We start from the raw sequence: 23,665 nt of genomic DNA on the forward strand, positions 1-23,665 counted from the left end.
ATGTGAAGACTTTTGGAAATATAAGTTTCAAGAAAAGTCTTAACTTTTCATAGCTTTGTTTGGGTGTTTAGGTGTACGAGACGCTAGTTGGGAATTATAAGCAACACATTGTAAAGTTTTTGTTGCATACTTTTCTGTGATACATTTTACTTTAAGATAACTATTTTTGATAGTTGAGTCCGTGAACGGAACTATGTCTATAATGCCTTAGCTATTCAATAGTAAACAAATCACAAACAAAAACAAATACATTAATTTTATGATTATTCGTTGATAAGAATATAAATAATTTATTTTTAATTTTTTGGGTAAAGAAATCACAAACAATAACACATAATTTAATATTATGATTATTCGTTGATATAATACAAGTAATTTTGTTTAGATTTTTAAATTTATTATTTCACCTCACTCACTATTGCATCAAGATACTTTTACTTTCTTTTTTTTGTATAACCGATCGCGACTTCAATCCGAAATAGACTGATTTCTTAGTTCTAAAATCTTATCCAGCGAACCTCTGACGAATGTTTTTATTTTTTTTTTTAGGCTTCTTGAGCTGTGTTTTTTGTTTAAATTAAAAGCTTATGCTGACCGAAACAATTTGATTGAAAATTGAAACGCAATAGTGTGGGCCTAGAGTGTGAGAGTTTGGGCTTCGAACGGAAGCTTGTGTTTACTTTACGACTGGTTTATTTATCTTAGCAGGACAGCCAAGCGCGGCTTCGAAGTTAATGCCAATGGCAATATCAAAACCAAAGGCAAGGTCAATATCGCTGAGATTGAATTTTAAAAATTGTTTATTAATTCCTGTTACGAGCGCCGGTTATGGCGGACAAAAGAAAAGAAGCCGTGGTCTGCTAGATGGCGAAAACACAAAAAATTGCACAATGCAGCTCCAATCCATCAAAAAAAATTCCCGCTCATAACATTCACCGTGCAGAATAATGATTCTCGGTTTAAGGACCTAAGGATAGAATTCAAAGTGTCTAAAGCAGACGGTAATCAACAACGTTCAGGTGATAGACCACACAGAACATAAAGAGCCTTATCCCTTTATCCTTGTGGGTCCTGAATATCCTTCGAGGACTTCCAATGTACAAGAGATCCGTACAGCGTCGCCGTAAAACTAAAAGCAATACCCAAAACAATTAACATCTCAAAGCAAAAAAAGAATACGTTTATATCAACGTATGAACGTACAAGTGCAACCTGAGGCATGCCAAGTCATCACCTCTAAAAAAGTTCACCCGAATGCCCCGCTACGATGATCATTCTGCACTCCCTCCATATTGTCTGTTTTTGTGCTGTAAACAAAAAAATGCTAGGCTTAAGAATTCACCAATAATAATAATTATATTGTATTCTTTTAAGTGAAAGTGCACCAAAACATATATATATCTAAATTCATTAAACGTAATGTTTCACAATCTCATCGGCAGGAGTAAAGAGTAAAACAAGGAAGAACGCTATAGTCGAGTACCTCGACTATCAGATACCCGTTACTCAGATAACAAACTTTAAAATAAGTTAGCCGCGCACTTTGTTCTCTCTCCCTTGCTCTCATTTCTCGGCTCTGGTTTTGTTTCAGCCAGCGCCAAGAATGAGAAAGCAACACATAAAATAGACAAAAAACATTTATATTTATGTATGCTTGCTAAACATACACAATTTTAAGGCACATTCTGTATTTCAAAATATTTGGTTGAATAGCTTCGTTTGAAAGAATTCTATTTGCCGCGGATATTAGATTGCAATTTTTTACATCCACACATGCATAAACACATACATGTATGTATGTATGTATGTATGTCGTTTTCTGGCTCTAGTGTCAAGGCTTGTCCTAACTACTTTGGTTTGAGAGCATTGGACTGAAAACGGAAAAGTTTTTTTGGGACAATCTATAGGTATTTATTAAGCTAATTCATATTCTTTGAAAGAGATAAATAAAGATGTACAGATCTTTAAAGGTTTTTGCCCGTCAATGGGACAAATGGATAAAGGGTTCATTATTCAATAGAATAAGTTAGCCGCGCACTTTGCTCTCTCTGAGCGCCGGCAGGGCTTTTTTCTTTGCCGCTAAGTTCGGCCGGCAACTATTTACATACACACACATACACGCGTAAAAACACTTCGCATTGTCTGGCTCTGACGTCATAGCTTTTTTCTTTGGCGGTTTGTGGGCGTTAGAGTGGGCGTAGAAAAATTTTTTTTGGTCAATCGATAGGTATTGACAAGACTAATACATTTCAGTTAAAATTTTCTATCTAGCATCAAAACTGTAGGAGTTACATTTTAGGGCGGTTTGTGGGCGTTAGAGTGGGCGTGGCAGTCTACTGAAACAAACTTGCGCTGCGTAAGAAGCTCAGGAATCTGTACGCCAAATCTCAATAGCCTAGCTCTCATAGTTTCCGAGATCTCAGCGTTCATCCGGACAGACGGACATGGCTAGATCGACTCGGCTAGTGATCCTGATCAAGAATATATATACTTTATGGGGTCGGAAACGCTTCCTTCTGCCTGTTACATACTTTCCGACGAATCTAGTATACCCTTTTACTCTACGAGTAACGGGTATAATAATTCGTATATTTATTTATCTATATATATATATATATATATATATGTGCACCAGGGCACAACATAAGCCGTGTCAATCAAGAATAATTATTTTTATAACTTCTTAGAATTCTATGTAAGCAACATATAGATTTATTTTCTTCTAAATTATTTCATTTACTTTTAGTCTGAACACTAGAAATTGCACCTACCCTTAGCCCTTTATCAACGTTACGCACCCGGGCACAAATCTTCTCAATAAAATTATAATGTGAACAGAAATACTTAGAGGGGGAGCTGGTAAACTGGAAGGGGTCAAGAACAAAGACTTAGCTTTCGACTGATAAGGGGATCGTATAGCAAGCCCCGCGACGATCCTTTTGACCGATATTCTATCCACTTTTTAGGCACGATAAATTTATTTTCGATATGTTGGAGAGGAAGTGGTTTCCAAAGAACCCATCACATCCGGCGAGCTTAGCCGACAGCGTGCCTGCTCAGGACGCAACTTCCTCTGCCCACGTCCTTCTCAGGACTAGGGCACTAATATGCCGACGAAACAGAATTGGCTCCCAACGAAGGAACTTACATATATTTCGTTTTTTAGTATTGCTAGGATCATCAGTCTAACAGTTTTAGAATTGATATACATAGGTAGGGCATTGCCTTCATCTTTTTGCCAAGAATAATTTGACTGTTTTTAGGACAATGAATTTACGTAAGTGTATGCAGGGCCTGCTGATTTGTTTTTATTTTTAATAAACTGAATTTCGCTAGCGTTATAAACGTGTCCCAAACTTCTGTGACAGTCAGAATTGAGAAGGCCTCTCGACAAGAATTTCGTCGCAGAATAGCGTTGACTTTGTGATTTGTAGTCGTTTAATATCCTAAGCTTCAATTGTTCCTTTTAATGAAAAGATTTAATAAAAATGATTAAAAGCGCAAATTCAAGATTTTTTTAGAGTACTATTAGAGTACTTTTTATTTGTAGGGAAATTAAAATTTAGGGCTTTCTTTGGCCAAAGTTATCCGCTTGATTCGGTTATGCCAGGTCTTTCGAGAGGTTCGAGTTCGGATTAAGCTGAGGAAGTGGCTGACAGAAGCGGCTGATCCGCGATCTCATGGCAAGGGGATAGGGGGCGAACTGACTGAGTCCATACAGCAGACGCTATCCATTTGTATAAGGCTATGCCAGGTCCCTTGAGAGATTCGAGTCTGTATGGATATAACAACTACAACGACGGAATTTATCTCTCTGGCCGACGTACTAGCCACAGAACTAGGTCGCTCGAGAGGTTCGAGCGAGCCTAACAGTTTTCCGACAACTGAGAGGGAAGGGGTTCTGGGTAGTCCTGGGAAGAGGTCAGAAGGACCTGGGCTTCCATAGAATTAACTTATCTAGGGTTTTTTGTAGTAGATTGGGGGACTAATTTCGGGCGGTTTCATTTATTTTATTTGGCACGAGCTAAGCGGCGAAGGAGATTAATAGTTAAAGCATTAGTTAGCGTGTAATTAGAGCCAGAACCAAATTAATTCGTCAGCTTTAGCAGTAAACTTGATAACTTAGGAAGCCTTTCAGACAGCTCAGGCATGTATGAGTCAGTATGCGCTGTTGGCGGAGTGTGCTCCCAAGCGCAGGGGCAAGGTCGCGCCCTACAACCTCCACAAGTCGTCTGGAGAGAATGATGTCTGCCATTATCATGCACGGCAATTAGTCGAAGGCCGTGTTCGCGAACCAGATAACAGAGCTGAATACACAAATGGTGAGTCTACAGTTGCTCGTCGCGGAAATAAGCAAAGCCCATGGATCCAGAAACCTACAGGGAGGTAATAGCTCCCCTTTGCAGGTAATCAGGTCGGAACAAGAAGGCCACAAAGCAGACGCCGGGAGTAGTAACCACAGTAGAATTTAACAGGGGCCAGCACCGCTACCCCACGCTGGACAGTCTCCACCTGATCCTCCTACTCCGCGTCAGCGAGAAAGACGAAATACGGCCACTAAGTTGAACCTGTCCCAATTAGGTTACCGACCGCCTGGTAATCAAACTGTAAGGACTTTCAAAAGCATGTCAGTGGAAAGCTATCTGGTCCCTGTGTAACGGATGAAGACATTGTACGGATGCACCGACGAACAGGTATTCTCTCGTTACTCACAGGTTCAGCCCTGAAGTGGTATTGGCAAGTATTGGAGGACATGGCGGACGTATACGATTTTGGGTACTTCTCACTGAAACGAAAAATGACCAGAGCTTTCTCCACCGCTGAGAGCGATTATGTCACCATTAAGGATCTAATGGAGCGACGCCAGGGATATAATGAGAGCTTGGACGATTATATCCCCGCAATGCATAACCTGAACTTCAAAATGAGGAATAAGACTCCAGAATCAGAATCAATATTAAAGGAAAATTTGAACACCCAGCCAGGAGCTTACCTGGTGGTTTTCCCAATAAACTCACTGGCCGAGTTCAGGAAGAAATGAAGACGGCTTGAGAAATGGATGAGGGAAAAGCGAATACGCCAGCGCAACGTAAACGAGATTCTTAGCGGATCTGAAGTGGAAAGCGAGGGAGTGGTTTCCAAAGAACCCATCCCATTCTCCGAGCTTAGCCGCCAGCGTGCCTGCTCAAGACGCAACTCCCTCGGCCCAAGTCCTTCTCAGGGCAAGGGGCACAAATATGCCCACCTAACATTCCATAAGTGGAACCTTTTCAAGGGTTGGATAACTCTCTCCCTTCTAAAATACTTTGAATTTCGCTTAAACGATCTCCTAATTCTGTTTAAAAACTTTTTCGTTAATAGCTTTTCCTAGTTCTGTCCTTTGTTAGAGGCTCAATGGACTAGTTGGTGTTTTTGGCTTGGTGGCGCTAAGTGGCGCTCTTAGCGCTAAATGACGCTAGCCACAAGTAAACATATCTCACTCCCTCTCGCACTCTCTTTAGCTGAGTAACGGATATCAAATAGCCGGTGGCATAGACTATAGGGTTTTTTTTGGGATTGACCAGTTTAATTGGGAGTTGTTGACAATATTATTACCGTTTATAAGATGAAACCATCTTGGATAATGTCTGTTTGTTTATTTCTCTCTCCTATTTTCTTACAAATTGATTTTTCACCGTTTAATAATCGTAGAGTAAAAGGTATCTGTTAAGTCAGCGATAATTATTTCGCAGAAGGAAACCATGTCCGTCTGCCCGTCTGTCCGTATGAACGCTGAGATCTCGGAAACTATAACAGCTACAATACTGGGATTATGCTTGCAGGTTCCTAAGATTCTTGCGCAGCGCAAGCTTGCTTCGTCAGTGTGCCACGCCCTATCGAACGCCCACAAGCCGCTCAAAACTGTGGCTCCTACAGTTTTAATGCTAGAATAGAAATGTTAACCGAAATTTATTGTTCTCATCAATACCTATCAATTAATTTAGATTTAAGTTCTGTAGCCTTGTACGCAGCGCTCTATCGCCTACAAGCCGGCCAAGCCTGTGGCGCCCACAATTTTCATGCAACCCCAAGCCACAAGTACCACTTGATTGTGAATTATCTTGGTACACTACATCACACTCCCGGCTTTTGGTGCTTCTGTGACTAGATCTCTCATAAGGTCGGAATTTGACAGTGGTCTATTAGGGACCAGAGAAATTAGTATTTGCGCCATTTCATTCCTTTCCCCTTACTATAGCGCCTAAGATAGAAACCATAACCCTTGTCCTTGTCTAATCTGAATAGACAGTGTTCGGGTCATTCCGCGGGTCGAATGGGAATGAACGCGACATAGATAACTGCGGGAAGCAAGGTGCCGGACCACAGGCGATGTAGGATTGTGCGGGGGTGAGTTATCGAATGTTCGTGTAACCGGTGGTACTTGGAGTGTTTGGGTCACGCCGCCGGACAAGGGGGGTACTGAACACTTGTCGCTGGCACGGGGACACTAGATATGACAGGAAGATCGCGTCGCGACATAGGTAACTATAGTAAGTACGGTACCGAACCGATATAAGAACTGTGCTAGGATGGGTTGACGAGAGTTAACCGATGATGGAAATAATGAGTCAAGTGGGGTTTAGGTTTATAACTAACTTTATTGAACTGTTGATCAGGGCTTAAATACTATTATGACCAAGAAGTTGGGAGTGCAAATGATCTGCTGTGTTGTGCATCTATGTTGGGGCTGCACCTCTATTTGGGTTGACCTAAAGGTTACAGAACACTATTAAGCTATGGCATATTAAAATCCGTGTTAATTTAGCCAATCTATGAACTTTAATAGCTTAAATATAAGACAGTTTCTAAAAACTTAGGAAAATTAAAATTACTAACAAATAATATAAAAATAAAATTAAATGTTTACCTAGAGGTTCCAAAACATAATTAAGCTATGGCATTTTAAAATCCGTGCGTAGCTTCTGGGCCGCAGACCGGTCGTCTAGACTGCAATGTCAGCAGTACGCCGCTTGTTGGGCTGTTTCACTAGGTCTTAACCGTCCCAGAACTTCCAGCGTCGGCACTATATTGTGCTGCTACTGTGCGCCTGGTCGCTGTTCCGTATAAGTTGCGTTGATCGTATGTTTCGCTCGTTGATAACTTACAACTCCGTAGTGTTGGGAGCTTTGCCCAACTCCCCATTGATGGGTTCGTAAAGAAAAGCTGAGAGCGGCTACTTTGTCCTTCTTCCTCAAGATCGTTTTGCTGTCGTGAGGTTGGCTGTGCTTGCTGTTACCTTGCGTGGTCCTCTAGTGCCGGATGCTGATCCCTTGGAGATGTATTATGACTCCAATAGTGATTTCTGTCCTGCTGTACGTGGTCGTGTCTTGACGACTCTCCTGCATAGGTCTCTCGATCGGGTGTGTAACAATTGTCGCCGTTTTTTTCTATATCGTTGTCCTTAAAACTGGGTGTCCCTGTAACGTAATTATTGGACTCCTTGCAATGCAGTCCGCGTTCATTGCCAGGATTCCACTATTATGGACTTGTATTTTTCCTCGTTCGCCCCCACAAACATAGGTTACCGTTATCTATTGCGTTGTAGCGAAAATCTAAGAATTTGTAGCATCGAGGGGATACCATATACTTGTCGTGTTAATCCTTTCGGGTCTGCAGATAGTTTTTTGTTCAGCTTGGATGGCTGCCAGGGCGCATTGGAACTGCTCATGAGCTGGACCTAACGCAGTTTCTTTTACTTCTTTTTTTTTAGCTTCTCCATGGCTAGTGCGAATTGTCGATCTCGATGATCACTAATAGCTAGATACTTGGTCACCGTCTACTTGGCGATTATATGATCTTGGGTAACGACTGGAATCGGTGTTAACTGATAACGTCGTACTCTTCTTTATCAACTAATGGTATTTTAGTATGAAATACAAGGGTATCGTCCAATTCCTGGACTTCTGAGACCATCACCTGATAAATATTAAGCAGAGTATCCCCTTGGGGAGATGGGCCTGTATGTTTATAAGCTCCTTTCAAGGCTGCCTTACGGAAATTAATGCTGGGCTGACTATACCCCTAGTCCGGTTATAATATTCATGACGGCTATCTGTGTCCTCTTAATGTGCCCTGCTATTAGTGTTAGCTCTGACGACACTTGTGCCAAGTTCCCAGTCCTTATGGTATTTTCGAGGTCTGTGACGTGTGTTTCCATGTGCTTTATCCCGCGTCCCATTTCATCATTACTGGTTCTCATAACGTTTATCGTGCTATCTAAAATCGAAGTCTGATTTTTACAATTCCTTTGCTTGGGTCCTGCGGATGACGTCCTCCATATTCTGTGCATATTCAGAGTCTAGTACTCCAAATAGCCCATTGGCGAGATTTACTACCAGATTCAGGGCTCCTCTCCGTTGTCGATGATGATCGAACAGTTGTTGACCATCATATAGCTCGCTGGCCTCTTGTTCGAGCACATGTATTATTGTCGGACAAGATCCGCTTCGGAGGCACCAGGTTGTTAAATTTTTGATTTTCTTCTTAAATGCAGCGATTTCCTGCGCTAATAACCGTAGATCAAAATATGATATGATTGTCCATTCTGCTGACGTAAGAGCTATTCTATTACTTAATTCTACATATGTTCCCTTGTTATTTGGTAATGGAACCACCTTTACTGGAGGTTCTGCCATGATCGGGACATTGACGTTTTTAATACCAAAATATTAAACAATGATGACATCATGGAAATATTAAAACATGAACAAAAACCAGTAATTATTACTGACTTAATGGACATCTCTGTTTTCAAAATCGCAATGCATAAAGAACTTGTAATAATTTATATAAAATACCAGATAATAAAAAACAGATGCGAAATATATATTATTTGTAACCAAAAAACAACGACCAGAACCAGAAAAATCTATTAGCCAAGAAAATTTTTAAACAGAATTAAGAGATCATTTAAATGAAGTTCATATTGAATCGGGACGATCCATTTTAGCAGGGAGAGAGTTATCCAAGCCGGGAAACGGTTCTGCTTATGGAACTTATAAACAAATTTTGAATTCAATCTCAGCTATGTTGCCCTTGCCTTCAACGACTTTGCCCATGCCTTTATTTAAGATTCGGCCTTTGCCTTTTAAATTAACTTCGAGAGCCGCGCTTGACCGTCCTGCTAAGATAAATAAGCCAATCGTAAAGTAAACACAAGCTTCCGTTTGAAGCCCAAACTCTTTTGTTCAAAGCCCACAGTATTGCGTTCTAAGTTTAGATCATATTGCGTTCCGATTTTCAATCAAATTGCATCGGTCAGCATAATTTCATTTCGCAACGAGATGCGACAGTTTCAGCATAAGCTTTTATTTTAAACAAAAATTAAGGTTCTGGAAGCTTAAGAAAGAAAAGCTTCTGGCCGAGCTTCGTTGGATACATTTTTAGAATTAAGAAATCAGTAATATTTTGTCCGAGACCGCGATCGGTTCACACGTATTAAAAGTGTTTTGTATTAATTGTGAATTAAGAATAAAGGTTTAACACCCGAGTTTTAAAATAAAAAATAAATTTTTTTAAATCATCAACAAACGACGAATTTAATTTACCAGATACGCGGCGAATACGCGTAGTAAGGGCACTGCGGGAATAGATGGTTTGGAGAATTCAATTCAAGAGAGTTTGGAGAATTCAGTTCGGGAGAGTTTTGAAGGATTTAGTACGAGAGAGCTTGGAGAATTCGGCTCAAGAGAATTTGGAGAGTACGAGGAACGAGAGCTTGGAGAGAAAGAGCGAAGGGTTAACGGTAGATTGCCGCGCCTAGCACCCTAGTGTGGGGCCGTGTGCAGAGGGCGAAAGTTTGATCGGTAAAACCGCGAAGTTTGAAGTGGTGCCGTGCACAGATGCCAAGAATTAACGGTACCAGGTGCCCTATATAAGTGGGCCCAGCGCTGAAAGCGGCATCAGTCGATCACCAGAAGTCAAACCGTCAAGATCAGTCAAGATACCAAAGGAAAAGCAGCGCCGTTGGAGCCTACAGGGAGCAAGATCGCTACGTCGAGACATTCGTGATTGGGATACCAGGAATGTCAGAATTTAGACTCAGGTAGCTGAGGTCCAGAGGGCATCACACAGATAGGTCAAGGCGGGCTGTTTATCTTTTTCAACGAAGTCCTGGCGTTAAGCCTGGAGAGTCCCGAGTATAACAAGCCAGAAGGGAGTGCGGTCGATCGGTACGGTCTCCAGTGGAGTTGTCCTAGAGCCCTAAGGTCTCGACTCGTGAAGTCCCGGATCGGCGTACGCCCGAAACCCCGAGTACCAGAAGACACGCTACGTCCAGCCGCGCAGCGAGCACAGCCAGGAGCAGTACGCAAGACATTGTCAGCAGCAAGCCAGCCACCACATCACGACAGACACGCAAGACAGATCGAGGCACACGGAAACGTCCCGTAGAACGTTCGTTTACACTAGGCGTAGAAGCGAAAAAAGCGCGAGGAAGCTTCCTGGCGTTTAGCCTTGACTATTCGTGCGGGCTGAGCAGAAACCCCCACCATCCGGGACAGAGCAAGAGACAGGCGGCGGTGTGTCGAAAGGAGTGATCCTAGTCTGAGAACGGTGACGTTTTCCTAAGCCCGCACGGCTGACCCCCTTGCGAGTCCGAGTCGTCATAAGCAGTCATCGAGTTAACGCGTCAGGGACGAGCAGCGAGCAAGCATCTTCAGGGGGCTTCAAGGATCTTCAGGGAGCTACAGGACTGGAGCACCGAGTCAAAAAGGCAAGAGGTCGTCGAGACAACCAGGACCGTCGGAGATACCGAAGGCCACAAGTGGAGATAACAAGGCCAACCAAGCTACCAAGTCATTTGTAATAATATACCCGCAATAAACCCACTATCGGTTTTGAAATTCTTTTAGGTACTCTTGGCTCCATCTTTTCCAAATATCCTGTCTGTCAAGAAGTGTCCTGGAGTCAATGCAGAAAGATCAAAATGAGGTCCCCTGAAGGAATAAAATGGAAATCTTTTTTCATCTGCGAGCATGTTTTCGTAATTGTTTCCCGAGCCTCATCCGAAGATATCGTAATTTTTAAATCTGGCAACTCGTTTTTCGACCCGACAAAGAATTTTGTATTCGTCCTCCCACTCGCAGCACCTTGGTATTGTCCAAAAACGGGTCTGACGACCGGAAAGGATCTGACACTGCCACACAACCGTTCTTCTGCAATTGAGTTATAGTAGGTTGGAATGGTATTCCTTGTATCTGTCGCACTATTCGTTTTAATGCCTTTGCTCGTTATTCCAGCGTTATTGGTCCTGATTCTCTCTGAGCGTCTGGTCGACCATTGTTACCAAACCGTAAAATTCAGGCTGTTATACCTACCAAAGTGTCAAATGACCCACGGTGATTAATTTCAGTGGTCTAGTTAGCGATCTTGATTTGACTCAGGACTTGATTGTTTATTGTCCGTTGTTCTGGAACCTTCTTGCTCAGCACGTGCTTATTTGATTGTGTCCAGGCTTCTTGGTCTGTTTTCAAAAATGGCGGGCCATTAAAACATAACTCCTTTCGTTTAAGCTGTGTTGCTGAACACCCTCTTGACGCAAGGGTCTTCTGGGTTGTCTTCCGATGATACATGCGCCCATTGCTCCGGACTTGTAAATTCGTGAATCTGAACAATTCGGTTTGCCACGAACGTGTGAAACGATGATGCTGTTGCAACTAACGATGTTAAAACTATGGTCGAGTCCATCCAATATTGGACGTTATCGATCCTTATCATTAGATCCCCTTGGATCCTTTCTGCTAGCTCAGCTCCTAGCACAGCTGCACACAATTCTAGTCTGGGCAATGTTTGTTTTGCTAAAGGGGCCACTCCCGATTTTGCGCACAGAAGGCTACTTACTACGCTACCGGTGCATGTGATTGAACGAAGATACGCTGCCGTTCCATAAGCGACTTCTGACGCATCAGAAAATATGTGCAGTTGAATGGCTGTTGGTTCTGCCGGTGGAAACGGACATCTGGCGAGCTCAATGGTAGCCAGTATCTGACTATCATTTTGAAAGGCCTGCCAATGAGTTGTGTCTACCTTGTCCAATTCTGTATCCCAGCATAACGATTTTGGCCATAGTCGCTGCATAAATATTTTCGCTGTTGTAGTTATAGGGCAAAGTAGCACTAGTGAATCAAATATTTTGGCCAATTCAGGGCACACAACTCGTTTTGTGACCGTTACTTGTTCGTATGGTGTCGCACGTCCTTCGAGTTTATCTTCCTTAGGATTCCAGACTATCCATTGTGTTTTTATCGTTGCATCTGAGAACTTGCTGAAATCAAGGTCCAACGCCTGTTCGTCCTTTGGAATATCCTTAAGCAGCTCGGGTTAGTTTGAGCACCACTTCCTCAACTTTAGTTTTGCCGACCCTAAAATTGCGCAAATCTGATCTCGTTGCCTTATCGCCTCCTCCAGAGTGTCGGCTCCGGATTAACAATTGTCGACATAGAAGTTCTGTTAAATGGCGTTTGCGCCTAGCTGCTGGCTTGCCGGCGCTACATGTGCCAAATTTTGTAAACATTTTGTTGCTAAGTAAAGCGCACATGCAGTCCCGTATGTGACCGTGTTTAATTGAAAATAACGCATTTTCTCTAGTGGGTTCCTTCGCCATAGTATGGGTTGATAGCCCTTGTCTTCAGGATAAACCCAGATCTATCGAATATTTTCTGCACGTCTGCTGTGAACACGAACCAAATTGATAGTAGATCACTCTGAAGTGTCGACCCTACCCTTAGGATGTTGTTAAGGCTCTTTCCTGTCGAGCTAGGAGCCAAAACGTCAAAGACCACTTTTTGTGGTGGAGCTGTCTGGTTTTAGAACGTAATTGTAGGGTATGAAATAATGATTCATTGGTACACTGAAAAGCTTTACCTCCGTCATGTGATTCAACTGTTCATATTCATCCATAAAGTTCACGTATCCTTCTACCGTTGCCGGATCCCGTTTTAACCAACGTTCTAGACTGGCAAACCTCCGTTGAGCCAAATCTAATGTTGTTCCCAGCACCCTTGGATTTTCTGCGAACGGCAACTTTACCATTAGTCGTTGAATTTTACGTTTGATAGAAAATGTTCTTCACAAAGTCTCTCTTGGACTGTCATTGCAGGTACCTCGGTGTTAAACGTATCAAGCTTTTAAAATTTTTCCAGGGCTGGTACCGGATCCTCCCTTGTTTTTGTCGTGATATTTCCTCCTGTGGCTGCTGGCAATCTTCGCCTAACTGCTTTGGCTTATCCGTCCCCAAATCGATAACTCCGGGTCTTATCAATCGTGAGTATACCTTGGCTCCCAGAAGTAAATCTATGCGTCCGGGTTAACCGAACTTTAGGTCCGCCAATTTACTCGCTCGGAATACTAAGTTCTTCATCTATGGATTCCGGTGGCTGGTTTTCCATCAGTTGTGGTAGGATAAACACATCGATCTCCTTCTGAAAATTTGAACCTTACGACGTCAGCAGCAGACGTGCCCGTGACGAGGATCCCTGCTCCTGTTGTCCAACTCCGTGAATACTTAGAGATGTACTGGTAATAGAGAGCGCAAGTTGATCTGCCATCCTTCTGGACATGAGATTCAGCTGAGAACCAAGGTCGATGATTGTGCGGCAATTTTCTCGTTGTGTGTTTTGTCCTTGTACTACCACAATGACTGTGGCGAGTAATACGTACTATTTCGGCTGCTGTTCGAGGGACAACGCAGACACCTTGCTGACCATTGGGGTTTGCTGATTTGGATGTGAAGCATCGCTTGCAATGGTTGACCTTGGGTAGCGATGGCAACAACCAGCGCCGTGGATTCTGGATGTTTGTGCAAAATGGAAAGGTGCCGTTGACGGCAAAAACGACAGGTAAGTGAAGATGGGCAACTGTTTGTCTTATGGAAAGCTGACAGGCAGTTGGCGCAGCCAGCGACAGAAAAGTTTTTACCGAATGGACCTACAACTGATAATGTTACCACTTTTATTAAAAATACTTGTATGGCTTACTGTTTGGATGAAATTAAGTACGAAATAAATGGATGTGAGATTGTAAGATACGATTACCGGTATGACTATGACCCTAAAAAACATATGTCTCTGGATAATCTTCAAAGTCAAAATCTATTAAATTATAGACGGAGCAGTGGAGACGGGACCTCACTTCAACTTTTCTGTACAATTAAAAAATTTTTTTGATTTGCTGAGGACTATAAAAATGTTTTGTTAAATTATCTACTTTCGTTGAAACGTTGTCGCACGAAGACGTGTATTGTTTGTGCTTCGGGAAAAAGTACTCAAAAAAATTATTAAAGTGCAGTGACTGGTTTAATAAATCTACTAAAATGCGAAAATACGATTTCTGCGATAAAAACACGAATGTTTATATTGATTGGTCAATAAATTAATATACAATTTATCACTTAAAGCTCAAATTAACTTTAGCTCGATTGCAATGAGTCTAAACGACGTTTGCCCACAACGTCAACGTGACCAAGACGAGAGACGGCTGTCAGTACAAAGAAGTAAAGCGTTCTTCTCTTTTTAAGCAATCAAAAATAATTCACGCGCGGTCACTTACCCCCAACTTGACCGAATTCTTAAACGTAACGAGCGGAAGAGCGTGTTCTTGCTCCCCCTCGTTACCATCGATGTCTCTGCAGCCAAAGAGCGCTAAATGTGCTCCAATGCAGGTATGCAATGACCTACGCTTATCAGCAGTAACTAGCAACGCAATCTCTTTAACAACGTCAACTGTAACAACAAAAGCAACCGCAACTGTATCGACTGCGTGTTTAACGACATCTTCAGCAACCCTGTCAACAAAAGCTAGCAGCGCAAATATTAATATGTCTACCGCTGCGCTGCCCGAAAAACAGAAAAACGACAATGAAAACAAAGTCGCCTGTGTATACTGGTATGGATCTCTACATCCAAATCGAAAGAAATCTGAACCCCCTAAAAACTACCCGACTTAATAGACTTTGCGATTACCAAAAACATTCCTAAAAATCTGATAAGCGCCGAATGCCTTTCGGATCTTTCATCTTATCACTCGCCCGTCCTTTTTATTCTACTCCGACATCCAGAAACTTTGGAATAATCGTTAGAATTGACTTCACAGAAAACCAATTTGGTTAAGTACAGAATATATTTGCTCACACATTGAGCTAAGTCGTCATCTCAACGATGAAGCCAACGAAGACAGATTTGTTAATACACTGGAGTCTGTACTCGTCTCTGCAACCAAAAGAAGATAAATCTACAAATCGAACAGCCCGTCCTCGAAAAGCGACGCTTACGTCGAGATTGGCAATTCCGCAGATCGCCATCTGCTAGGCAAAGCTTAAGACATGCCTCACGTAGACTCACTAAAGCAAGAAGAAGCATATGCCCTGCGCCGCTACACAGATTCAATTATCAACATCTAGTACAAAACACTCACTATAGAGAGCTCACCCAACTCTAAGCTCACCGAAAGAAAGAAATCCCACAGGCGGGTCGGGGCGTAGCGATGCAGACAGAGCCGGCACTTTTTTTCAACTACCTTAAAAATGTCTTCCAACCAAATCCTGCCACTGGTGCGTTCACTTTGCCGACTTCACCATATGACCCTCAGCTTCAAACAAAATCGTTAACATCATTAAAAATCAGCTGAATCCGAAAAATTCCTCGGTCTGCGACCTCAAAACCCCCAAATTGATCACTGAGCTCCCATATTGCGACGTTTTCACTATCACCCAGCTTTTCAATGCCATCGTAAAACTTGGCCGTTTTCCAGTTAGATGGAAAAATTCAATTGAAGTAATGAAAGCAAGGCCCACCACTGTAGACCTATATGCCTACTTTCTTGCTTATCTAAACTCTTTGAAAAATTCGTATTGACTCGAACAAACACATACCTTAGAATCCAGGAAGGAATACCGTCACATCAATTTGGGTTTCATGAAAAGCACGGAACAATTGAGCAGGTCAACCGAATAATATCAGAAATTCGGAACGCGTTCGAAAAACGAGAGTACTGTACTGCCATGTTTATGGATGTCTCTCAAGCATTTGATAGAGTTTGGCTAAAAGGTCTAATGTACAAGATCAAGACAATGCCCCCCTATAACACCCACAAGCTTTTAGAGTATAACCTCTACGACAGAAAATTGGATGTAAGGTGCAACACTGCTATAACTGACAATTTCACTATTGGAGTTGGAGTTCCTCAAGGTAGCGTGCTTGAGCCAACATTATATGTCCTCTACACAGCAGACATCTCGACAAGCACACGACTAACAACATCAACGCTTGCTGATGATACAGCAATTTTTAGCTGTTCAAAATGCCCGATGCAAGAAACTGTGTAGCTAGCTCTTCATCTGGTCGATGTCGAAAAATGTCGAATTAAAGTGAACGAACAAAAATGCAAGCACGTTACGTTCACCCTGAACAGGAAAAGCCACCCGCCTTTCACGATAAACAACTTTCATTGGCTTATCACGCTCGGTCTCCCCTTTGCCTTGTATATAAAGACCTGCTATATATCTCGGTACTAAAACCTATGAGGCTCCCAGTTATGGAGGAATGCCAGCAATAGCAATATTGACATAGTCCAGCGAGTTCAGTCGAAGATCTTGAAAACAATCACCGTGGCACCGTGGTACGTTCGCAACGAAAACATACATCGTGACTTAATCATTCTAAAAATCAAAGAAGTGGTCGCAAAACAGAAGGAAAAGTACTTTACCAAGCTACATTTGCACCCTAACCACCTGGCGAGACGTCTAACAAGGCTGAGCAACCAATCACGTATCCGTCGCAATGACTTGAGCGACCGACTTGAGGGACGCGCAACCATAATGCAGTCTTAGTATACTGTTAGTTAAATTTTTATGTTAAGACTCGTATATAAGTCGGAATGAGTCGGAACGGACAACTATGTCGCAGTAATCAAAAATAACCTTCACAAAAACTCTTATTTCTACTGCATGTAGTAGGTGCGTGTCGGAATAATCAAAAAATACCTAAAAGAAAACCAAATTGTTACTTCGGTGTTATTTAACATATATATATATACGAGTATAATACATTAGCTTCTACTATTGGAAATATCATTCTTTAAATACTTGAGAGTTTCGATTAAAATTTAAAAAACCTGACGACCCTATCATAAAGCTGCCATAGGAACGATCGGATAATTAATGTCAAAATAATAAAAAGACCGTTATATTTGCGAAATGCAACATTTTCTTAAAATTTATGTAATTAGTTCTTTGTTTTCTACAAATCGGAAAGCTCTGTACATACAATGCTCCCATATTAGCATTGAAATGCAAAATTTTTTTAAAATTTCTGTAATTAGTTCTTTGTTTTCTAAAAATCGTAAAGCTCTGCAAATACAATGCTCCCATAGCATCGACCTACAATGGTTGCGGTAGGGTAGGGCTTGCCGATGTTAGCTTCCTTTTCTTATGAATATTTGAATTTATTAAGGCCTTTCAAAGTTAAATACGATTTTAAAAAATGTATTTAAGTTAAACATTTTTTTCCAATCCTCTTTTTCCCGAAACTTAGTACACTCGAAATTATTCCATTGCCGGGCAAACATTTCCATATTCACGGTGCAAAATTATTTCCCATTGTTCACAACCAATAAGACAAATATTTCTAGTAAATCAATTTCCAATCCAAACTTTGTAGACACCAGCGTTCAATCTTGGGCGGTTTGTGGACGTTCGAGCGGGCGTGGCAACACTTATAGTTTTTATAGTTACCATTTATTTCTAGCACTTGCACTGTAAGAGCGAAAGTTTAGGGCGGCTTGTGGGCGTCGGAATGGGCTTATAGTTTGAGAGATCACAGCGTTCACACAAACAGACGGACCCAATCCCAATCCCAAAATCTCGTTTACAGTTTTACAAAATCTTCAAGTCTGAGGGCGCTAGAAAGTTTTCAACGTTATGGGCGTTTCTAGACGAGGTTAAAATGAACATTCAATTGCTGAAGTAACTTTGCCTTTTGAACCAAACAAATCACAGAAAAAGGCATGTAAAATTGTATTATTCTGAACTCCAATATTTGCTTTGAACCAAACAAATAACAGTAAAAGTCATATAAAATTTAATTTTTCTGAATTCAAATAATGTCCAGGACAGCCTATAAGCCGCAATGTCATATCCGCATATGGGGCGTTCTTTTACAATCCGATCGGACTTCACAAAAAATATTTTTCACATTTTTGATCTGCCTCAAACTCACTTTTTCGCTTTCATCTACTACGATGGACTTTAAAAATTGGTCCGGTTTTAACATTTTTCGGCGTGCCGTAGGTATTGACAGGACGAATAAAATACAATTTTTACTGAAACAGGATATGCGATCGACTCAGCTAGTAATTCTCTTCAAGAATTTATATACTTCATGGGGTCGGAATGGCTTTCTTATATCTGTTACATATTTTCCGACAAATCTAGTATTCCCTTTTACTTTACGAGTAACGAGTAAAAATAGGATCTCTAATAAATACATAAAAGGGAGTTTTGGAATATAAAAGGAAGACAGAAAAGTTAAAATATTACAAAATTGGCTTCAAAACTGTAAAATGCGTTGTCGGCTTGTAAAAGAACGTCCCATATAGTAACTTGGACTTTGGTCGGAAACGTCTCATTCAATGAGACTTTTCTTTTAGGTCGAATGGTTCAAATGGTCAAGAAACTGAAATAGTTATTCTTTGCCATCATAACTTTAGCTAAGAAGGGATAAAATTTTATCCAAGTTTTTCCCTTTACCTTGATATTGCGAAACGACTTCTGAGATCTCGCAACGCAACCGATAGCTAGCAGATCCGTAAAAAAGCTATATATCCATGTTATACAAAAAAGTTGTACAAAATTGCCCCCTTTTCAGCTTAAGTCCATTTCTTAAATAGCTTAATGTTAAAATAAACTTTTTTTTAGTTAGTTATAACTACGTGGTCAAACGAAGAAGAATCTGTTTAAATCATATAAAAATCCTTAATACAATGGCCGCAATCGCGTGTTGAGTTTTATAAAATTAAACTAACAAATAACACTAGCTTACAGCCAAAAAAGTGCAGTTTTACCGCTTTATCTTAGACTAAGTTGTGATCCCTGTACACGCTGGAGTCCTGAAACACATTTTCCAAAGAAATAAAAAAATTCGCAAAAAATATGATTTTTTTAAAGGGTGTCTGTATTAAAGAGCTTATATCTCAGAATCCAATTATCTAACCGTTTGGCGAAGACATATCACATTTTGTGATCGGACTCCATTTATCGGAGCTACTGACTATAAAAAATACCAAAATTTTAATTTTTCAGCCCTTTTTGGTAAAAGCTATAATATTAATCGTTTTTGATTTATTTTGTATTTATTTTAATTTTTCTTGTCATTAATAACGATGTTTGCCTGAGTTTTATAACAAATATGTATAACCATTGGTTTATAAAAATAAAAAAACAAGAAGGAAGTTAACTTCGGCAGGCCAAAGTTTGTATACCCTTGCAGTTATAATTATTAAATTTAATTCGAAATTCTTAAAAAAACAAAAAAAATATTTTCAATAGTATAAGATAATATGTCAAAAAACACCAAAGCTATAACTAGTTTCATATTATTTTCCCAACAATTTTCCAATCGTTTCTTTGACAGCTATATAATATAGTCGTCCGATTTTGATAAAATTAAATTCGAATTTCAGAACTAATTAAAAAATGTTATTTCCAAGCGTAGGAGAGGAAACACATTTTCCAAAGAAATAAAAAAATTCGCAAAAAATATGATTTTTTTAAAGGGTGTCTGTATTAAAGAGCTTATATCTCAGAATCCAATTATCTAACCGTTTGGCGAAGACATATCACATTTTGTGATCGGACTCCATTTATCGGAGCTACTGACTATAAAAAATACCAAAATTTTAATTTTTCAGCCCTTTTTGGTAAAAGCTATAATATTAATCGTTTTTGATTTATTTTGTATTTATTTTAATTTTTCTTGTCATTAATAACGATGTTTGCCTGAGTTTTATAACAAATATATATAACCATTGGTTTATAAAAATAAAAAAACAAGAAGGAAGTTAACTTCGGCAGGCCAAAGTTTGTATACCCTTGCAGTTATAATTATTAAATTTAATTCGAAATTCTTAAAAAAACAAAAAAAATATTTCCAATAGTATAAGATAATATGTCAAAAAACACCAAAGCTATAACTTGTTTCATATTATTTTCCCAACAATTTTCCAATCGTTTCTTTGACAGCTATATAATATAGTCGTCCGATTTTGATAAAATTAAATTCGCATTTCAGAACTAATTAAAAAATGTTATTTCAAAGCGTAGGAGGTTATATGTTAAAAAACACCGAAGCTTTAATTTGTTTCATATTATTTTCCCACCAACTTTCTGATCGTTACTATGGCAGCTATATGATATAGTCGTCCGATTTTGATAAAATTTTATTCGAAATTCAAAACTAATTAAAAAATGTTATTTCCAAGCCTAGGAGGTTATATGTTAAAAAACACCAAAAATATAATTTTCTTAAATTTTATTTTTCCGATTATTCCTATGGGACCTATAAGATGTAGTTGTCCGATCCGGCTGGTTCCGATTTATATACTACCTGCAAATTAAAGAAGACTTTTGGGAAAGTTTCAGATCGATAGCTTTAAAATTAAGAGACTAGTTTGCGTTTGCAAGGGTATAATACAAGTCATGGCGAACTTGCATAAATTGACCAATTTGAGTTCATCGGTGTTCTTAGTTTTTATGTAAGAGCTTTCTAAGGGAATAATATATTTTTTTGTATGCGAAATAAAACAAGTCAGTTAGCTGAAATATAATCAAAAGCCAAATGACAATCATTTATAATATCCTGGCATTTCATCTACTTATAAATGTTTAAACAATTAATTTAATATGTTTGTCATATATTTGAGAAAAAAATTCAATTCATAAATAAATGAAATTTATGTTTTATATACATTTTGTTTCTCTTTATATTATCCGAAAATAAACCATTTAATATATTCTACTAGAGTACCTGGCTGCTTAATTATGTTTTAAGACTGTTATGTGCAAATAAATAGAATTATCGAATAATGTTAACTGAAATTCACAGAACTGTACAAGTACCAAAAGGCAAATTGAAACTAAACATAATATTACGGTAACGTTTCTAAAAGCAATTGCGCGCGCAGGGTTTATACGAAAATATGGGTGAATGATTTTATTTTGGAGGCTTAGAAATGTCGCTTAAAAGGAAGCGGGTGAAAAAGACGTGAAAAAGTGGTGTTGGTCGCATGGGTTGTGTTTAACTTCTTAGCAGTGTAGTCACACCTCATACAATTCTTATTTACATTATAGGAGACTAAGACATTTTTTTGTTCAACTGAAACTAAATACAGAACGACAGAGTACAATACCTTAACAGACATTTAACTTTTCATGCTAAAACCTTAAAAACGCGAATCACCTTGAGCGCATCTTTGAATGGCACGCGATGTTTGATGAATTTAAGAGTTTTCTTTATTGTTTTTTCTTAAAAATATGATTCTTTTCATGCGATTGCCGTTCTTGTTTATCAGGCTCCAGCATGAAAAGTTAAAAGCCTATTAAGGTATAAAAAACAAATTCATCTCTTTTGAGAAAGACCAAAAAAAAACAAGAAAGAACGCCATAGTCGAATGCCTCGACTATCAGATAACCGTTACTTAGCTAAAGGGAGCAGAAGGGAGATGGAACTGTACCAGCAGCAAAGCGAGATTGTAATGCGCAACCTGCCCGCGATCTCAATATATGGTTATGCGGGCGGCAGACAGATTTAAGCGTTTGGGAGCTGGTGGGCGTTAGAGTGGGCGGGGAATGTTCGCTTTTTTAGTTCAATCGATGGGTATTAACGAGACAATACATTTCATTTAAAATTTGTTTCATGAAAATTAAAGTGGGCGTGGCAAGTTCGCTAATCAATCTGAATCTGAAATCCAAATTCGCTATCTTTGATAGTTTCCGAGATATCATCGTTCAAATTTAGGATTTTTTGAAGTGTATGGGCGTTAGAATGGACGTTGCAACATTTTTTTACCTGTTACTCGTAGAGTCGGAAAGTATGTAACAGGCAGAAATGTATTGTTCTCATCAATACCTATCGATTGACCCAAAAAAAAGTTTTCCACGCCCACTTTAACACCCACAAACTTAAAAAAATCGTAAATATAAACGCGGATATCTCGTAAACTATTAAAGATAAAAAATTGGGATTTCAGATTTATATTCCATAGCCTTGTACGCAGCGTAAGTTTGTTACGCAAATATGTAACGTCCACTCTAGCGCCCACAATCCGCCCAAACCCTTGGCGCCCACAATTTTCATGATGGATAAAAAAATTTAACTGAAGTGTATTAGTCACGTCAATACATATCGATTGATCAAAAAAAAGTTTAAAAAAATCCAGTCTGTGGTGCCCACAATTTTCAAGCTAGAAACAAAATTTTAATTGTTATGTATTAGTCTCGTCAATACCTATCGATTGATTAAAAAAAAGAATATTGGCCAGACGAACAAATTTGTTTATAAAAGAGAATACAAAGGAAGATTGCTAAAAAAGGGCTAAAGAGGACTTTTTAAACGGATTTCTCTCAAAAGAGACTCTTTTAGTTGTAGGTTCAAACAACACCAAAAATTTCACCACTCCAATGGGAGGTGCCGAAAACCATTGATGTCTTTTAATTTTGATACGATTGATTATACAAATATTACAAAATTTCGCTCTAGGAAATTTAATTTTACACCCGTTAGTCGTGAAGTGGAGAAGGTATACATATTTTATTCGAGGAAAAGGTATGCAACAGAAGAAAGCGTCTACTACCCTTTAAAGTATAAATGTATTTTCTTGATCAGTATTAATAGCCGATTAAGTCGTGATTAAGTCATGTCGGTCTGTCCTTCTGTCCGCGTGAACGCTGCGATCTCGAAAACTTTTAGAGCTATGGGATAAAGATTTAATGTTCAAATTCCTTAGTTTAAGACAGTTTGTTATGCGAATGTCCCATGCCATGCCATGCCAATCCGGTAAACATGAGCTGGTACAAGGATCATCAGCTTACAAGTATATCAAAATCTACGATGCTCATTGGCTAAACAAAGGAATTTAAGGTAGTTAAATTTTCACTTTTGATGAGCTGTTATAAGGAAAAACTACTTTTAAACCAATCACCCGGTACACCAAAATATACATGATATTTTGATAAAATATACAAACCGATTTTCTATCAACTACATGTTCCGCGAAGAATATAAAAATCCGATGTTTGCCGACATTTTAAATTATATAACCCATTAATTTTACCTACATTTTCGTTAAAATACACTCTATATACAAAACGGCGTTACTAAAAAATAGCCCCTATCTATCCCTATTTCCGAAAATTTTCACAATTTCTGTGATGGAAACCCGCCTCTGGTTGCCATTGAGTATCAAACACCCGTTACTCAGCTGAAGAGTTCGATGGAGATGGAGCAATCCAATGGCGCCACCTAGCGTCGATTTTTTTATTTGCGCATAATTTTGTAATGTATCGTCCGAATATATATTGATTATCAAAAAAAATTTCACTTACACTTTTAAAAAATCTTTAAAAATATGGGGTCTA

At 39.5% G+C, this 23,665-nt stretch overlaps 1 protein-coding gene across 2 annotated transcripts in view; it reads right to left on the reverse strand.

The window, feature by feature from the left end:
- Positions 1 to 21,213, reverse strand: part of Snap25 (Synaptosomal-associated protein 25kDa) — a 379,996-nt gene extending 358,783 nt beyond the window's left edge. For both annotated transcript variants that reach the window (XM_070996705.1, XM_070996704.1), the window contains exon 1: positions 21,057 to 21,213. The gene's annotated coding sequence lies outside the window, so the exon portion shown is untranslated. The remainder of the gene's footprint in view (positions 1 to 21,056) is intronic.
- Between the last annotated feature and the right edge of the window lie 2,452 nt (positions 21,214 to 23,665).

Source organism: Drosophila suzukii, chromosome 3 (assembly GCF_043229965.1).
Source record: "Drosophila suzukii chromosome 3, CBGP_Dsuzu_IsoJpt1.0, whole genome shotgun sequence".
Lineage (NCBI taxonomy): Eukaryota > Metazoa > Arthropoda > Insecta > Diptera > Drosophilidae > Drosophila > Drosophila suzukii.